This window comes from Ciconia boyciana, chromosome 2, assembly GCF_034638445.1.
Source record: "Ciconia boyciana chromosome 2, ASM3463844v1, whole genome shotgun sequence".
In the NCBI taxonomy this organism is placed as follows: domain Eukaryota; kingdom Metazoa; phylum Chordata; class Aves; order Ciconiiformes; family Ciconiidae; genus Ciconia; species Ciconia boyciana.
Genome location: NC_132935.1, coordinates 99,329,385 through 99,347,257, shown reverse-complemented (window position 1 = coordinate 99,347,257; position 17,873 = coordinate 99,329,385). Strand labels below are relative to the sequence as shown.

At 39.1% G+C, this 17,873-nt stretch overlaps 1 long non-coding RNA gene across 1 annotated transcript in view; it reads left to right on the top strand.

The window, feature by feature from the left end:
- Positions 1-17,873, top strand: part of LOC140648014 (uncharacterized) — a 66,013-nt gene that overhangs the window by 30,861 nt on the left and 17,279 nt on the right. Inside the window, exon 5 of the long non-coding RNA XR_012041054.1 lies at positions 7,497-7,792. This is a non-coding gene — a long non-coding RNA (uncharacterized lncRNA). The remainder of the gene's footprint in view (positions 1-7,496; positions 7,793-17,873) is intronic.

The window sequence follows — 17,873 nt, the reverse complement described above, 5'->3', positions numbered from 1 at the left end:
AGGGACATTCTCTGCCTGCTCTGCATTCACTCATTTATTCCTATGACCCAAGTACGAATGGCTAGAAATAGTGAAGTAGAAAATTCTCAGCCAATAAAAAATCTGAGGAAGTGCAATGACATTTCACAAGTACCTTCTGGTCTAAATATTAGAAGATTGTTTGCATTCCCTGTTTTTGACTTCCTCCTTGTGTCAATGAGTGGTTATTTGGAGGACCATGGGCTGATGTCCTCCCATATCAGTTTTGTTTTCCTGTGTGGAAATCCCTACCATCTTTGTCCATATGCTTGCTTTCCTATTCTTATACTCAATTCTAGTTCCTGCCATAAGGAGATGGAGAGAAAGCTTACATCTCACTTGCCATTCACAACATGGATATTAGAAAGAAGGTCATTAGGCAAGATGAAGAGAGTGCTTGCAAAAAGTAGTCCATGACCAACAACTTTCCCTAATCTAAAATATATTTGGAACGATTCTGAAGGGTGGAGAGAAAAGTGAGAGAAAAGTGTCTCATCATTTTCCAACCTCTCTAGCCATTGGATTTTTATAGGTCCCAAAAGCCGGGAAAGTCAGCAATACATAACTGGTTGCCTGCAGAAAATTCAAGAATCACGTAATTGTTTTGCATTCTGGAAACAAAGCCATGAAAAACAAGTTCCTTCCTAAAGAGTTCCAGCTCTCTTCATAAACACGTATTTCATCCAAATAAACCAAACTACCCTGAAATGCCTGCTGGCATATGATGTATTGTGTTATTACATGATAAAATGGCAAGCAGAGGGAAAAACACATGATGGTGTGAATGATAATGACCCCTGCTGGGTCTTCATAGAGATGAACCTGCATAGTGGTATGTCTGTCTCTGTTGAGCTCTTCCAGCTGCTGAACCGTCCATGTTTGTCAGCGTCCATAATGTCCACAGATACTCTCTGTGAGCCACACCTCTCCCATCAGTGATGCTGAATCATGCTTCTCTGGAGGGGGGAGAGGGTGGGCAGATGGGGGCACAGAACTGAAATGACAAGCAAAAATTATTTTGAACACATGAATGAAAAATTAAGTCACTGGAGATGGTAATTGGTGCCACGGAATTAAAACAACTTTACATTAGAACCAAACACAAGCACTATGGTGTGAGTATTTTGCAAGTGCTAATTTAGAGTCCTCATCTAGAAGACTTGTTCTGAACCTAATTATTTATGCAAACATGCACAGATCCTTGTTAAACTCTGATAATTCTAATGGCCCTTATCAGTGTCTTAGTCTTCTTCCATAAAAGAAAAGACTTCAGGGTAAAGATACTCTCAGAGAATACACATAATTCCTATAAAAATAAAAAATGAAACTGAAATCACAGGATTTAGGTTCTAAATATGTTTCTGATACGGACTTTGTTGCAAAGCTGTGTGAGAATTTCTATGGCAGCTCCAGAAACCTCGATCTACAAACGTGAATTCTCTTTGCTATTTTGAATTCTATGTATCTGTATTAAATTGCAAGCTCTCTTTTGTATTCTGAGCATTAAGTGAGTATATTACACCTTCACCTTTACTGAAGTAGGCTGGGAATGCCAAGAGAGATTTTTATGCCTTGCCATCAGTGAAAGTTTGTTAAGCCTTGACGATTAATTATTCAAATGAGAATAGACAAAATACAGACTATTGCTACAGGCAAAACAGGTTTTTAAGTCCATATTTTAGGTAGGTTGGTGACCAAGAATCATCATGGAAGCTGCGAGGAGGGGTCAGGGATGCTACCTGATTTAAGGACAGGAAATTTATGAATGAAAAGGCGTTTTGGAGATGGGGTTGGATCCTGAGGAATGGCTGCTCAGGAAGACAATGAAGAGACAGGGAGTTTCACTTTTTGCAGCACAGAGTTTCCCTTTTTTTTTCATTTATTTATTTATTTATTTATTTATTGCTTGCTGCTCGGTATTTTCCTTTTTCTAATGAACAGAGTAGTCTTTAGAAAAAAACTGTTCTCAAAGCTAGAGAGAAGGACAGGGCTGTGGTTCCTAAGGATGGTTGCCTTGCAAGACACTGACTGGAACAGCTTCTGTTCTTTGGGAGCCATCAAACTTGCCTTGCTCTTCAGTGAGCTCCTGAAGACAGGGAGCTGCCTTCTCATGCGTGCAAGCTGGACTCCTTTCCCTCTTTCCCTGAGGCTTGTTCGTTCGCAGGTTGTAGAAACATAATTCTTCTGCATTTCTATGACAATAAACATTGTCTTTAAAATAAAATGAGCAAAACAAGTTAAGACAAGCTCCTTTCAGTTGCCAAATAGGTTTTTCTCACAATCATAGGCATGCTTTCTGTCAGCCCACAGCTGCAAGTGCTTTTGCTGTAATCATCCCTGTGTGTGCTTTGAGTTACATAGTACAAAACATCACTAAATGCTTAGATATTTTCTACCTGAAAACAACATATGACAGAATTTTTATGCTGGTGATGTGTGATATATATTTGATGGAAACTCAAGCAATGTATGTTTCTATGTTACCTGAGAAAATTTTAATGGAGAGTTTGATGTATAGTTACTTCTTTACGTTGACTGTGTTATTCCTGTGAAGGCCCTGAGGGAAACCCCTGCCCATGGCCCAGGAGTCCCACTTCAGCCCAGACCCGCCAGTCCCTGCCCCAGTGACAAAGTCAGTGCAGGTATGTCCATAAGGCACATAGGCTGTAAAAGCACTGTCCCAGAAAACCTCTCTGCATCTGTTTTGGTTCTCATTGGTATGTTTATAGAGCTCTGCAAAACCGGCTTTGTCCTTTTCACTGGTTACATCTGTTCTCCTGAATGGTAGGGCATGCCATTCCCAGGGTGGTGTTAAACTGCTTTACAGTTAACAGTGCAGCAGACTGGGAACTAGACCACTTTTTTACTTCTTTTAAAATCTTTTCATTCTAAGAAAGACAGCATTGTCTTCTGAAAGACAGAAAAGAGGTGTGTAGGAATGTATTCATAAAGTAGGGCCTCTCACATTTTCAGGTTATCAACCACATGTTAATAGAGAGTATATTTCCCATCACAGACCCATGTCATCCATGTGTTAACCACAGCAATGGGTGATGTGGTAAATTAAGACTAGAAGACAAATAAATACATTTATCTCTTTTATCTAAAAAAGCTTATCTAAAAGCATTATCTAAAGCATATCTATCTCATTTGTCTAAAGCAAGATAAGTAGGGATTTTTTTTTCCCATTTGAGAAACATTAACAGCAGTCTTCAGGACTTGATTAGATTTTCTTCTTCTGTGTATCCTTTCTCCACATTGCACATACATTAATGTCTACTTCTTCTTTCCCATGCAATTTTTTGCCCAGCCATCTGACCTTATTGTCTCAATTAAGTATGCTGTGGCCTGGTTTCTCCTGAACTGATTTCCTTATCTTCTGTCTCCTGCTTCCCTCCCTGAGAATGTATTCTTGAAAGATTACTGCCAGGGAGTATGACCTAGAATAGGACTTAGTTTATCAGTTACTAGGCTACAGGCATACTTAAATCCAGTAAAATATAAATGCAGTTTTCCAAAATTTTTGTAATTCTTAAGCTTTCTATGAAAAAATTAACTTGAATTAATTAATGCAGAAACTGGTGAGTAAAATTCTATCCCCATGTCAATTTGAGCGTGGGCAAGAGCAGTGTGAACATCTCTGTGTCCCCCATCTGTGGACAATACTTTTCCTGGGACGATACTTTTACAATCTGTGCAACTTACTGACATAATGACATTGACCATGAAATTGTCAGGGTGCAGCAAGGACCAGCGGCTCCTTGAGGGACAGGGTCAGACACATCTGATGTCTTGCATCATTAGCTTTGGATTGTAATTTGCTTTCTGTCCTTTGATTGTGTCTGCAGAGAGACCACCTGTGAGGTTGTCAGGTGTTCAGCAGGAATTGGAGTCGCACCTGCAATAAATTTAAAATACTGGGGTAGATGCATACAGTTTCCAGTGCATATCCATAGTTCATAAAAGTAAGCAGAGAGCCTTGGTCATAACTTGACCAAGTTTTACTCATTTAACTTGGTCAAAATACCTTGCTTTTACCTGAAATGAGTTCTACCCTTCAGATGATCCAAATATTATTTGAAAATTTTAAAAGACAAGCCAACTTGGTATACTCTAAAGCAGTTAATTAATTAATTCTATTGTACGGGCATGATATACAATCTTCCTTTTCAGGATGTAACCTCATTATAGGTAAGACTGATTTATTGGCAGACCACAGGAATACAGTTGTGCTCTGTTTTACAGAAAATGTCATAAATAATATACTCTGAAATGCCCCTCAGATACAGAAGACTATAAATTACAGAAAGTAGTTGTGTAAAGACATTCTACAGTGAGTTAATTAAGGCAGTCAGGCATAAAGCCGATAACACAAAGAAAAAAATTAGAAGACACAGGACGGGGAGAAAATCCATGCTTTTGATTGTGATTTGAAAAGAGGGAATGAATTGATGAGGCAGAGAGAAAGAGGCAATCTGTTTCAGATGGCAGGTTACAGATGAGAAGGTGTTTACAGCAAGAGTAGTAAATGTGAAGGAACAGAAAGAAGCCTGCCTCTAGACTGCAAAAGGAGAAACATAAGAGGAAGAGAAAGTGTGTTGAGCTAGGGAAAATCCATGGGTTTGGAAAGCAAGAACAAGAGAAGGCTTCCAGCTAGATCATGTACTGCGTGGAAAGCTGAGCTGAGCAAGACTTTAAGAATCAAAGTAGCTGTGAAGAAAAGAACAGAAGATGGTGATAAGACTGTAAAAGGGCTATTGCGAAAGAGATGGCATTCAAAGGTGTATTTGCAGGGTAATGATACACAGATTGTGCACTGGAGATTGAATCCTGCCTCGTGCTTTGCTATTGCACAACAGCAAAAGGCTGCAACAGCCTATCCTCTCAAATATCGTTTCAACCGTGTAGGAAACAGAAGAGAGTATTTTCTTATTGCCCAGAAAACATCCTGGGCTCAGGAGATTGACCAGCATAGAACTTATTCATTGCGAATCTAAGGTGAAATTGTCTGTCAGTAATAACCAGGCTGTAGCTAGCTTGCAGCCGTGCTGTAGGCAGAGCCCTGCTCTCCTGTCACGCTGTTCCCTCCTCACATTTCATGCTGTACCCGTAGTCTGCGGTGGAACACTCCTCCTCCACTGGTGCAGTGAAGTGACTCAATGAGCATCTGGATGGGTGAGATAATGTCTTTTTTATCTATTAAAACCTCACCCGGGAAAGGACTAGAGTTAAGAGGTGGGATACCTGGAAGAGGAAGTGGTAGATTGCAAGATTCAGGCTTGTTCACCAAGGGAGTATAAGCTCTCTCCAACAGGTTAGGATGGTAGTTGCATACCACACCAAGTCATGCCAGAATACACTGCCTTTCAGCAAGGCAGAGATTCACTATATTTCTAGGTAATTAATATATTTACAAAGGTTGATTCCTGCAGGGCAGTAGAGGAATTAATGTTGTCTGAAAATGTTCTGTTTGTACCTGGCTTTGTATTTATGAAAATTTAGCACAGAAGGCTATGATTCCTTTTAAGAAGAATGACTTGATCTGTGTTTAAAAAAATGCAAACAGAAAACTCCTGCTAGTGTAGCCACATGGAGTGGAACAGATTTCTGTAGAAGTGCGTTATTTGTGGATGTCAGTACTGTGTCTTTGAATAAGATGTTGAAATACAGTATGGGTATGCTACTTACGCACATTTCCAGAAAGACGGAGCTGGCAAAAAACAAATGAGCTGAAATAATAGGTAGCTAAAATTTTAATGGAATAAGGGAGGTCAAGCAGAACCAGTCAGTCACTTGCCAATAAACAAAAGTAGACATATAAGAGGTCATTTATGCCATGTCCTCTCTGGAGGTCAAAAACTCTTAATTCATTATGGAATGAGGCTCTACATGAGCACAACTCCTAGTTTGATCCCAGTTTAGCTTTTTTCCTAAAGATCTCATTTGTGGCACTTTTTTCAACGTTTTTTCAATAATTATTTAAATTTTAATTCAGAAAATGTTTATTACTGAATTTCTGAGTATTTTTTTCCTAAAGTGAAGTGAACTTATAAAAATGAGAAGGGCCAATGTAACAGAGACCAATTAGAATGTTTTTCAGTCAGTGGTGGTCTTGCTGATTCCTATAAAAGAAGATTCACCTGTAACAATCAGAAGAATCAAAATGCACGATTTATTGTTTCTGGGAACTGCTTCTACATTAGGTACTCATGGCAACAATGGAGGTAGAAAACCAACTTCTTTTTGCAAACTTTTCACAACTCCTAGAAGCAAAAAAACAGCAAAACAAGTCTTGTTTGATAGTTCCTTTTACAGCCAGCAGTCTCTGTCTGCCTATAAACTAGTAAATGGAGCAAGAACAGTTCTCCCAAGTACTGTCGCATTACTGGATGGTAAAAGCACTCCATTGTTCAGGTTCCCTTAGTAAATATTCATGCTTTTATGGGTTTCTGTATCTGCAAAACCTGGTTAGCTATGCAATCAGTCTTTTTCATTTATTTCCTTTTCTTAGGAGAAATGGTTTTTAGATTGGCAAGTGAGTAGTTGTGGCCTCTATCAGCCTGACACCTTGTTAAGCTACTGGCTAACAAATAGATCTGTAAAGCTATCATCCTGCACATTTTGAGCTTTTCAGTGAAATCGGCTAGCCTGATGGCTCAGTGATTATCATATTCATAGGAAGATATTGCAACAATATCGACCACCTTCAAAAGGCTCAATTTATTTTTAAAAATTGCCATTTTCTTAGGAGAAAAAAGTTTCATTTGATACTTCCAAACAGCATTGTTATACTTTAAAGATGTTTTCTGATGTAGGGAAAATACTCTTAAAAGAATGAGTCTTTAATTTTTTATAAATGTTTTTTAAATGTCTAACATTCTTTTTGTTGAACTTAGAGATAATTGCTTTAGGAAAAAAGAAATTCACTTAACTTAAACAGAAAGAGTTTTTCTTCAGGTGAGTCTACTGTTATGAGGCTTTTTTGTTCATCAACATTCTGATCCATGAGGTCAGTGGAAGCCTTTGCACTGAAATAATGAATGAGTTTTGGATTAGGCAGTAGTCAATTAGCATTTATATGTGTAGACCACTTGAAAGAGTTATGTGTGATGGAGACCAGAATGTGGATGTGGAAATCAAAGAATATCAGAGTTCGAGCAGAGGCTAGAAACTGAATGTTGCTTAGCAGTGAACATGCTGTGGGATTTCAACACGTAACAGCTCTCTCACAGGCACAAAATTTAACTGCTCACTGGTTATATGCTGCACTTGAAACAGCCATTAAAACAAACATTAGAATGGGAAAAATCTGCTCTGTAAATAGTCAATAGTGACTGTCTCACTGAGGCTGCTTCTGTGCCGCAGAAGAAAAGCTAAGCTTGCATTTTAATAACTATTTGAAGATTTACTTTAAATGGATCAAGTTTCCTGCTAAGCAGCTCACATTATTTTTCTTTTTGTCCTTGTTTGCCTGACAGATTAATTTGGAGCCAAACAAAACCTGAAGGTACATGAAAGAAACCTGAAGTATTGCAATTCTGGCTGCCAGGGTCAATTACAAAGTCTTGATTTGAAGAGTTGAGAAAGTTACATGAAAAAAGGATCCGGATCTGAGAAGGTGTACATGATAAGGAGCCAGTCATGTCTGCATACTGCAATAGATTGCTTCCCTCCATGGGACCAGGCATGTGAGTCTCTGTACAGATACACTAGGACTTCCAGGAAACCTCTCCAACTTGTACTTTCACATGGAAGCGGCATATATTCAGGCAAGGTACTGCATTAATAGTGCCAGTGGCATTTGCCATCCTGTGGGAGACTGAGTGTGCTGCAGGAGATACAAAGGCCTGTGCCTCTGAAAGCACAGTCCAGCCCAGACTGTTCATGCATACAGCTTTGCATCATATATGCCTTTGGGATGAGAAAAGACATCCATGGGAGCTGCACTGTCCTTGGGGACCCTAGGAATTAAGTTGAATCAGCAGGAATTAAGTAGGAGGCAAAACCTGCTGCAGTACTTCTTCATCTAACCTTTAAATGAGGTTTTCTCTGTTTATGTGCAGTTTTGTGGCATCTGTTTACAGAAGCAGACTCTGTTTGCTGACTCTCCTTTCCCTTCCTCTCTCGGACAGGCTAAGTTCTTCTCTAGCGCCAGCCTGGTGCACTGACCTGTGTATCTTCTCCATTCTCTTCTGGCAGGAGGAAAAATTTTGTGTGTGCTCTCCATGTGCATGATTGGGTGGCTGGCTGCCAAAGGAAAAGGACACCAAATATTTGCATGCTTAAAAACAATGATTCTTCATTTCTCTTGTTTTCTGTCTCACTGAGGTGAGTCTTCTTACGTAATGCTGGCAGGGGTAATTCAATGTCTCCCTTCTTTGTATGGGAAGGTACCACACTTGGCCCATGCTGGATTGCTGCTGGTCATTCAGGTAGCACAGGTATCTCTGCGTTATGCCGGACTGTCTTGTCAATATGCAAATCTTCTACTCTGGGCTTCTGTTACGTGTTTCACAGTTACTTATGTTCTTCTTATGTGCTTCTGTTACTTATGTGCTTCTGTTACTTATTTCACAGCAGTTTCATATTAATTAGGGGATGGTTCTCAGAAAAAGGGGGGACATGTCAAAGATACAGTGGTTCCCACAACAGGTAAAGCACTGCACTGAATGCTCATTAATAAGACAGAGCTTGCAAAGTCATAATGATAATAGAAACAGCAGTGACAATGTCCTGGGTCAGTGCTTTGTGTGCATATATGTTTCAAATACATGCAAGGGATCCTATTAGAGCTTTAAAATAATTTAAAAGGCTTTGCCTCAGCAAGTTTTCATGCTCATTTAAACCCCTGGTTTATCATTATGAAGTGTATTAACTTTCCCATGTTTAATGCTTATTTCTGTCCTGAGAGAAATAAACAAATAATACTTTGCAAATGGGTTTCTTGGGAAAGGAGGCTAAGTGGCAGCAGGGTATTGTTTGCACTTATAGCTGATTGCTTTAAAAAGCTGTTCTAGAGTTCAAAAGGTGAAAAAACAGACTTGGTGAACATGTGCATTTTACTTATTTTCCTTTTTGCTCAGAATGGATTTACAGAGCAGTCTTTTGACAGACATGAGGAAGTGCTAGTTATTCAAGTCTTGCATGAAAGAGGAGAAAGTGGTAAGTCATATTTGCACAGTATTTCTGTGAGGCTGCTAGCCTCAAGTGTAGGCTGCTCCCTGCTGCTGCTACTATATATACCTCATGAAAGACTGGTTTAAAGTGTAATGAAACCATAGTGGGAAAAGATGTGTTCATTTTCCACAAGCATTTAGAAACAAATAAGCATCTTTATGAAACAATAGTGTCTCCCGTGCCAAAACATGGGCATGCAACTGCTCACAGCAAAGGTTCATGTAAGGCCATTTAGAAATGTGTATTACAGGAGTGAATTAAGTTCAGAGAGTGTTGTTTGAATGGAAAGGTATGTGAAAGTAACGGAAGAAGAAAGTGGAAGGAGTGGGTGAAAGAAGCAGAGAACAGTCCTTGGGAGTGTGATCCTAAACAAGCACATAGTGCTCTGGGGCCTTAGAGTGGTGAGCAGAGACATCTCTTGCTGTGCACTGGTGTATTCAGGAAACAGAACTTTGTAAATAAGCAGGAAGGCACCAGGGATATTTTGTTCCATCTCTGATTTATTTTCCTGAAAGAAGTAATCTCTAATATGGAAATGCTTTTTATTTTCAACAAACAGCGAGATTCAGAAATTATTTTGTACTTTCCTCCTGTACATTTACTGCCATTGGGTACAGTTAGTATTCAGACTTCATTTCTCCTAATCTCATAATCTCCTACTGCCAATTGCAATTCTTTTTGGAAAAGCAAATTGCAATTCTTTTTGGAAAAGCAAATTAGAAAAATTGATTTTTCTAATGTGGGAAAAGTCAGTTGAGGGCTCAGATGAAGACCATCACATTTTGTGTGATCTAATCCACTTTTCAAGTGGAAAAGACTAGTATATTAATTTGACAGTGTTTTAATACTGAAATTAACTGAATATGCAAATGTTTGAGAATAAGTGCTCAGTCAAACCAGTTCTTAATATCTTGGTGCCTATTTCTTGGGATTTAAATAAAAGTAGCCTGGCTTTTCAGATAGCTGAATACTTGCATCATCCCTTGGCTTAATAAGCACATCTTCTGTGACACTATCACAGTACAACTAATTTATAAATCTTTCCTTATAACATCCATGGAATTTTCTTGTTATAGAAATGTGTTGTGGCAGCGGGTGGAGGAAAGGTTACAAAAAAATTATTGTAGCTAGGGATCTAAATCACTGTAGGGCTTTATACTAAAATTGCCTCGCAGGAGGTACAGCAATTCTGCACAAAGACTGTGCAATTTATAAATGGAAACTTTTACTCTACAGCACTTTCTCCATGCATGATTAGACTTCTTAAAAAAAAAAAAAAAAAGGCAGCCATGGTGCAATGCTAACACTTATGAGTGATGCATGATTGATGATCCCCTAAAGGCAGTGAGAGAGAAAATTACCTCCTTCCCTCATTTAAGGACATTATTAGAAGACTCAATGAGTTCAAAGCTCAGGAAATTATGTTAAGAGGACTGAATCAGGCTTTAAAAAAAATCAGGATAAATTATTTTCTCAGCAGTTCAAGGGTGAGATTTCTTTTAATGCACTGTAAAAGAAGAAGAAAACTTTGACACACTGTTACATGGTACTCTTTAAAAATATCTGTCACATCATTTGTCATTTACTCGCACAGGTACTATTCTCTCCATGTACTAAATAGACTGCAATCTGCAACCAATGCAAATTAATATTACATGAATGTTAAATGCTATGTATATCCTAGTACCTCAATGTGAAAAGTAAAAGGATCCTTCTTTCAGTTGTAAAGGTAACATGATATGCTGGGAAAGAACAGAATGAGCTAACACTGTTCAAAACATCAGTGTTTTCTCCTGCAGAGTTTAAGAGCAAGACCAAGTCATGTACACTTCTACTGCTAGGGAGACGAAAAATGGGAAAAGTACTGAACAGATCTAAGGGTACTTATTTTCCTTCTTTTTTTGCCTTGCATCCTCTGTAATTAACTGTTTTGTGGCACCGCTCTAGCGTCTGTCAGGAACCGGTGAGAAGTATGCTGCAGCTGATCAGAGGGATATGGAGCTGGGTCTGTCCTGTCACAGTCCTACTGGGGCAAGCATGGCTGCTCCTTTTTACTAGTTTCAGAAGGAAACAAGACTTACACAGTGTCCTTCTCTGTATCTGTCTGATCTGTGCCTGATGACTTTAGCAGAAGTTGTCTGAATGATTCAAAATTTGAAAGAGGTAGCTGTCTTAAAGGTATTATGTTCTACACAATTTCCAGGGGGCAGAGAAGAGGCAGCTTCAGCAGCCTTGTAGAGGGAGTGTCCACTGTAGCATGAGCTCTACCCTTACGAGGCACAGGGAAGTCTATATGGGAGACTCTATATGTTACAAGCACTCCAAATGCAAAGAGCATTAGCTGGAACTGACACTGATGAGGTGCCAGCAAATCTAGCCACAAGAGACATCCTTAGGAAATCAGGTTTCATTGCTCTTGTTTCTTTAGGATTTTGCAAAATACAACTATCCTCACCTAAGCTGAACAAAACGCAAGTTCCTGATTCCAAAGGTGTAATGTTTCATCACAGCCTTTAAAATAGGGGGACATTTAACTACCTACAAAATACACTTTGTCTCAGCTTCTAACCAAAATCTTCAATGGGAGTGGTCTCCAAGTACGACACTGAATATCCTTAACTTATGCCAGTATTCGTGGATGTTATGCTTAAGAAAACCTGTATGTTGAAAGCCTGAATATCTTCCTAGTTAAAGTGGATCACAGTGGACTTGTAACATGTCTCTGCCCTGTCACAATGTCTTAATGTGAGTTTTTAGATGTCTTTTTTGGGGTATGGGAACAATTTTGAGATTTTTGTATTCAAGTAGGAAAGAAAAAATATTTCTCACCTACCTCCAGACAAGAAAATAAATTGGCAATTTTCTTATTCATGTAATAAAGAAATAAAACCATAAAATCCCACATTATTACCTGCCGTTTAATAAAAATAAGCACAAATAGTATATTAATGACAGACCATCTAATTTTTTTCCGTCTGTGCTGGTTTTGAGGGGCTGCAAGCAACACTTGAGTGGCAAAGGAAGTAAGGGAACAACCTTATCTTTTTGTTGGCTTTTGAGCAACTTACACCTGTCCCCTTAACTGGCTTAACATCTCCCCTTCAAGGACCTGAGATTACTTCACTAACTCACACAAATTATCTGCATTTTAATAGTCACTTAAGCTTTAAGAATGACACGTGAATCGATTCGCTGTAGTCTTGGTCAAGACTAATGCTTTCCTAATACCACATCTTCACAGCATCATAAAATAATATGAATTTCAATGAATTTTTTGAAGCTACCAGGCAGAGTTGAACATTCCCACTTTCCCTTTACTATATGGAAATACAATTTTTTTCTATACACAAAAGTATCCACTCTTTTTCAGACTGACAATATCAAGATCTAGAAAAGCAACAAATCAAGAAAGAATAACAGTAATGTATCCATCTTAAAATTGCTCTCTTAATATGTTGCATCAATTGCTCTCCTAAAATAGAAGCTGCCTCATAGCTACCATCACAGAAGGACAGAAACTCCCCTTCATTGGAAGTGCAGCAGACAGGAAAATGGCAGTGGCTATGTCTAAATTAACTGAGCCGGAGGCACTTCTCAGCTCCTATGTATAAAGCTGCTAGACATTTTGTGACGTGTCCGGGAGAGACTCACATACATGCCATTTCCTCTCCACCTTCAGATTTGTGGTTTATCTGGGAAGGAAACAGGTGTGTAGGGTTAAAGGGAGTCACATTTGCTCTCCGAATGAAGTCTGCTGTTGGGACAATCAGGAGCATGTGTTTGATGCACAATTTAGATTTAGCCAGTGTCTACATAGCTGAATATACCAATAAAAGCATTATGTTTCCACATGAACAGGCTCACTGAAAATTTGGCTTCAAAAGCTCAAAGCAAACCATTAAAGTGCTGGCTTCATCATCATTAAAAACTAATCAGGCCCATCACTGCTGAAACATCAGCTTCTCTTGTTTGTATACAGAGTACATCATTAATTTATTTAAATGTCAGCAACAGACTTCATCAAGGTTCCCTACACTTCATCCTACATGCCTGTGCAGGATGGGAAAAGAAGTTATTGCTGCCAACTCTCTCAGTTGGTTCAGTACAACATACTCCAGACATGGCCTTGGATACATCCTTTAAAATCTTTGAGGCTGGCGTGTCACACACTGTTCTCTATCTGGTGGCTTAGCACTTTTATGCCAGGAGTACTTGTTCGGGATATTTACAGCTTTTTTTTTTAGCTTTTTTTTTTCCCCACAGTGACATAAAAAGCATCCTGTAAAGGCCAGAATTAGTGCCAGATGTGTATGCATGTGGCTGGGAGAGAAAGAGGATAATTGCATACACTTCTAAAGTGAAAAAGCATTTTTCCTCCAAGAGTGAATGTACTCAATTCAGCGGGTAACTCTCATTTGCTTAGCTTTGCTGCCCACTGGGACTGAGAATAGCATCCTCTTCTGTTCTGCCACAGCTTACTTTCCTTTCCTAGATGATCTGTGATTTCATGAAAGCCTGATTGTTGTTTTGTTCAAAGGATTTTTTTGACACAAACTACATGTTAAATTAGATAAAAGATGCAGATAGTACAATTAGCATGAGGAGGAAAAAAGTCCCTGAAAGCATCAGATCCTTAAAAATGTAGGAAATGGAGTGTATTAACATTAACTTCTGCATAATGAGATGTGCTTGATGCAATGAGTTAATGCATTAGCCTTTCACCCTGGAAACCTGCTTTCAAAACCAGAATCAAACAGAAATGAATTTGGTAGCTTCATACAATTCTCTGTTGAACATTAATCCACCTTATACAAGTCACAGCACAGTCTGATCTGCCTAGATGCTAAAGAGCAGGCGACTGAAACAGTGTGGAACATAACCAGCTCTCTTCTGAGCACCTACAGGGCAGTCGGGTCCTGTTAGTCCATTGCTTTCCAATGAGTAAAGTTGTTGCTGCTGTAGGTTTTTTCTTTGTTCAGCTAACATCTGTGCTGCCAGTATATACTAGTTGAAAATTTGCCCCTATGGTTTTGCAGTATAAAAGTAATAGTTTATTACTTGGATTTCATTTAATTATGACACAAAGAAAAGTCATTTTAGCTAATTATTTTGAGATTACATGCTCTGAAAGAGAAAGGGATAGAGAGGCACCTGCTTCACTGGCCAAAAATAAATAAGCTGTGAAAAGAAGAGCCTTATTAGGATTGCTGTTTTTCATCACTGTGCTCCATTACATTATATCAAAATCAAATTGCATCAGGCTAGCAGAGCACCAGCTGACAAGGACATTCAATCAGGGCTTTCCAAAGCATGCTCCCATTTTATTTTGTGCATTGTAGGCAGTACTTAAATATTAACTGAGTACAGATTCCACTTAGAAGCACTTAAAAAATAATCCTTGATGCATTCTTTTTCAGGCTTTTGACAGCAGAATAAGCCTAAGGCTTTGGGTTAGGAGAGGATACAGCTACCCAAAGTGCTCAATTTCTCAACTATGCTGAACAAGTAAGAATCAGCAAGAATTCAGTGCAAAATCCTTAGTGCTCAGGTCCTCAGAACACATACAGCTGGGGAGAATTAAATGTAAGCAGCTAATTCAGGATCAGACCTTCAGACACAGGTATGATGTTTTTCAATCACAAACACAGATATTTTGATTTGCATGGTAGCAGTGCACATTCACGTGTTTGTAAGCTAAGGATGAACAGTTCTTCTCCTTTTCATTTATAACCTCTCTGAAAAGATGTCTGCATACTTGTGCAATTGTACAAGTTGTAAGAGGTTTTTTCCCCTGTTCCTGGCTTTGATATTTGCCAGCCTGACTGTCACAGCAGCACAGATCTTGGATCTGTTGTAAACTGCAGCCACAGGGCTATGAGGTTGTTTGTCTTTCACTGATGAATCTCTTGGGTTTTGTTTTGCTCTTAGCCACTGAGATGCACTGTGTCCCCCCAGATAAGGCTACACTGAATGTCTCCCATGTAGTCCAGCCTCCCCACCATGCCTGGAACACCTGTGCACTTGTAGATTTGATGCAGTCTTTGCTCCAAAAGCACTACTCTGTTAGGGCTGTGATTCGGAAAAAAAAAAAAAAAAAAGAAAAGAAAAGGCCTGGTAGAAGGAGCTAAAACATAATCAGTTTAACTGAGAAACATCTTTGCCTAAAATGAAGCATCCCATTAACACTTTTGCAGTGGAAGTGTTCGGTGCTCACATTTAGACTTCTGTGCATGCACACTAGTCTCCCAGTCTGAGCAAGGAAGTGATTAATATCTGTCTCAGCTCTGCTCTCAGTCAGTAAAACTACCAAACACCCTGTGTGTTTCGTTGTATTTGGTGTGCTTGTGGCACTCTGCCATCCATCCGTTCATCACAAAACAGATATCCATACTCATCCCTCCTACCTTGTAGTGGTGGACCATTCCTGCAATGTCAGGCTCCCTCTTGCTAGCTGCCTTCGGCAGTCTAGGCAGCTCAGTGGCACAGCTATAACATGGGAAGTGAAAGGTGCTCCCCAACTCTTATACAATGCAGGCATTTACTGTGGAGGTGGAGGAAATATGGTTGAGATGCTGGCACTGAAGGAGGGCTACACACCAGAGCTCTCATTTCCTCAGCAAGTTCAAGGACTAGCAAGCAATTATGTAGACAATGTCTCCCACTATCACCCTGAGACAAGTGAGTTCTGTGAAGCACTTAACCTAAGAAGAAGGATGAAGTACTTAAGCATGGAGCTCTAAGTCAGACACCTGACCTGGAGAGAATGAGATTTCACATACAACTCAAAAAGTGCACCCTTCTGATGCCTAACTTTTTTCTCCTCAGCATGCTGCAGTCATGTTCCCAATTTTAGTAGCACCTGTGGTATCTTTCTGTCTCACCTTCAGCTTTAAGTCATCCCTCCCATATAAAAGCTACAAAGCTTTGTCTCATCTACCAGTGGCTCAAGTAATCTCTATAAACTATTATCCACCTCTTGCAACAGAGTAATGCAAGGATAAAGCTGTAACCCACCAGTTAGCATATTATAGCCCTTTCAGCGAGTTCATTATTCTCATCACACCTTTGTGAGGGAAGCTGGGGTGCAGCAGTGTGGCATGTCATGCAGGTGTGACATGTTCCCTATATTGCTTTCCAAACCACTCTTTTTTGTCTTGAACTGCTAAAAAGGGATGTTGGAGCTGCCTGTTGAAGTGATGACATTGCTATGGTCAAAGAGCAATGGTTAGTTCATGTCAGTCTAGTGCCAGACACTGCTAGAAGGAAAAGTCCAGTCTTTCTCTAACATCAGTTTATTCTGAAGCACCTGAACATCTGTAATAGAGAAACATTCTCCCATGAAACATTTTCCAATAAATCCTGGCATTTCACTACTTTACATTTCAATTATTCTTAACTAAGAAATGCAACAGGAGGATTCCAGAGGCTACCCAGTGGAATAAACAACAGCCTTTATAAATGCAAAGACTATAAATAAGCAGGCTGATAAAAGCTGGGTATCTGTCAATTTAAATGGCATTCAGCATGTGAACTTTTAATTGAGATGAAGCATTGTGGCACAATGTATTCCATTTATTACTTTCCATTAACTTTCATGTGACCTATTTCTCTACCTCTTGACAGGTTCGTCTTTCTGAGAACTTCACAGACAAAATGATATTTTCCTTTTCTGTCTGCTCAACTGTGATCTCAGTTTGAAGCATCCCTTAGCATTCACTGCTAAAAGAAATAATGCCAAAGGCATTAAACATTGCTTCATATTCCCCCTCCTCTTATTTAATTTTCCTTCTGTTTCTTAACCCTACTTATCTTAAAGTCTGGAAAAAGTATTTGGTGATCAATGTTCATGATTTCCTTTTTGGCCAGTTAAAACGAGAGAGATGTCTTGCTGTTGCTAATCTGGTGAAAGAATAGGAAGCAATAAATGCTAGAAACTATTGTTAACCTTAGTCCTTAAAAAGAATACAGGCATATGTTAAAGAAGTGATTAGTAATTATGAATCATAGTCACTGACTTTTGGATTCATAGGAATATTTTTATCCACAGAGTTTCTACCTTTGGTTACTTGATTCCTACTATGAAGGCAGCAAGAATGTAATTTCAGTGGTTTTGGCTGTAAATACAGATTTCTGATAACTCTTACAATGTCCTTGCTGAATTTCATTTTCCTGAAGTGAGTGGGGATTCTGCTATGAATGTTGCTTGGTGAAAAGCCCTTCCAGTTTCAGCTAAATAGTGGTTACTCTGTACCTTCATTTTTTTATTACAAAACGGTTTCAAGTCCTGCTTAAAAATCTAGTGGTATAATATACTTATAACTGAGGGTTTATGAGCATGTGAGTTCTTGGGGCCACTGCTGTCCAGGTAAAATGAGTGGAGACCACTAGAATCCAATGCATACCAACCAGGCAGTGTCAGGGGAAGGATCTATATATCCACAAGGAAAGGGAGAAAACCAAGGTCTCTCCTTTCTAACCCATGTACAATTGTTGGATAAATCACCTTGTTAGGCAAGGCCTAGAGTTTTTATTTCTCTAGTAGTGCAAGCCACACAACTACAGCCATACTGTAACTAACAGTGATTTATTTATCAAAATAAAGATATATTTTGTATTTCCTATAGAAAAGACACCAATATGCTTCACTCATTTACCATGCAGTTTATGCTTCATTACTA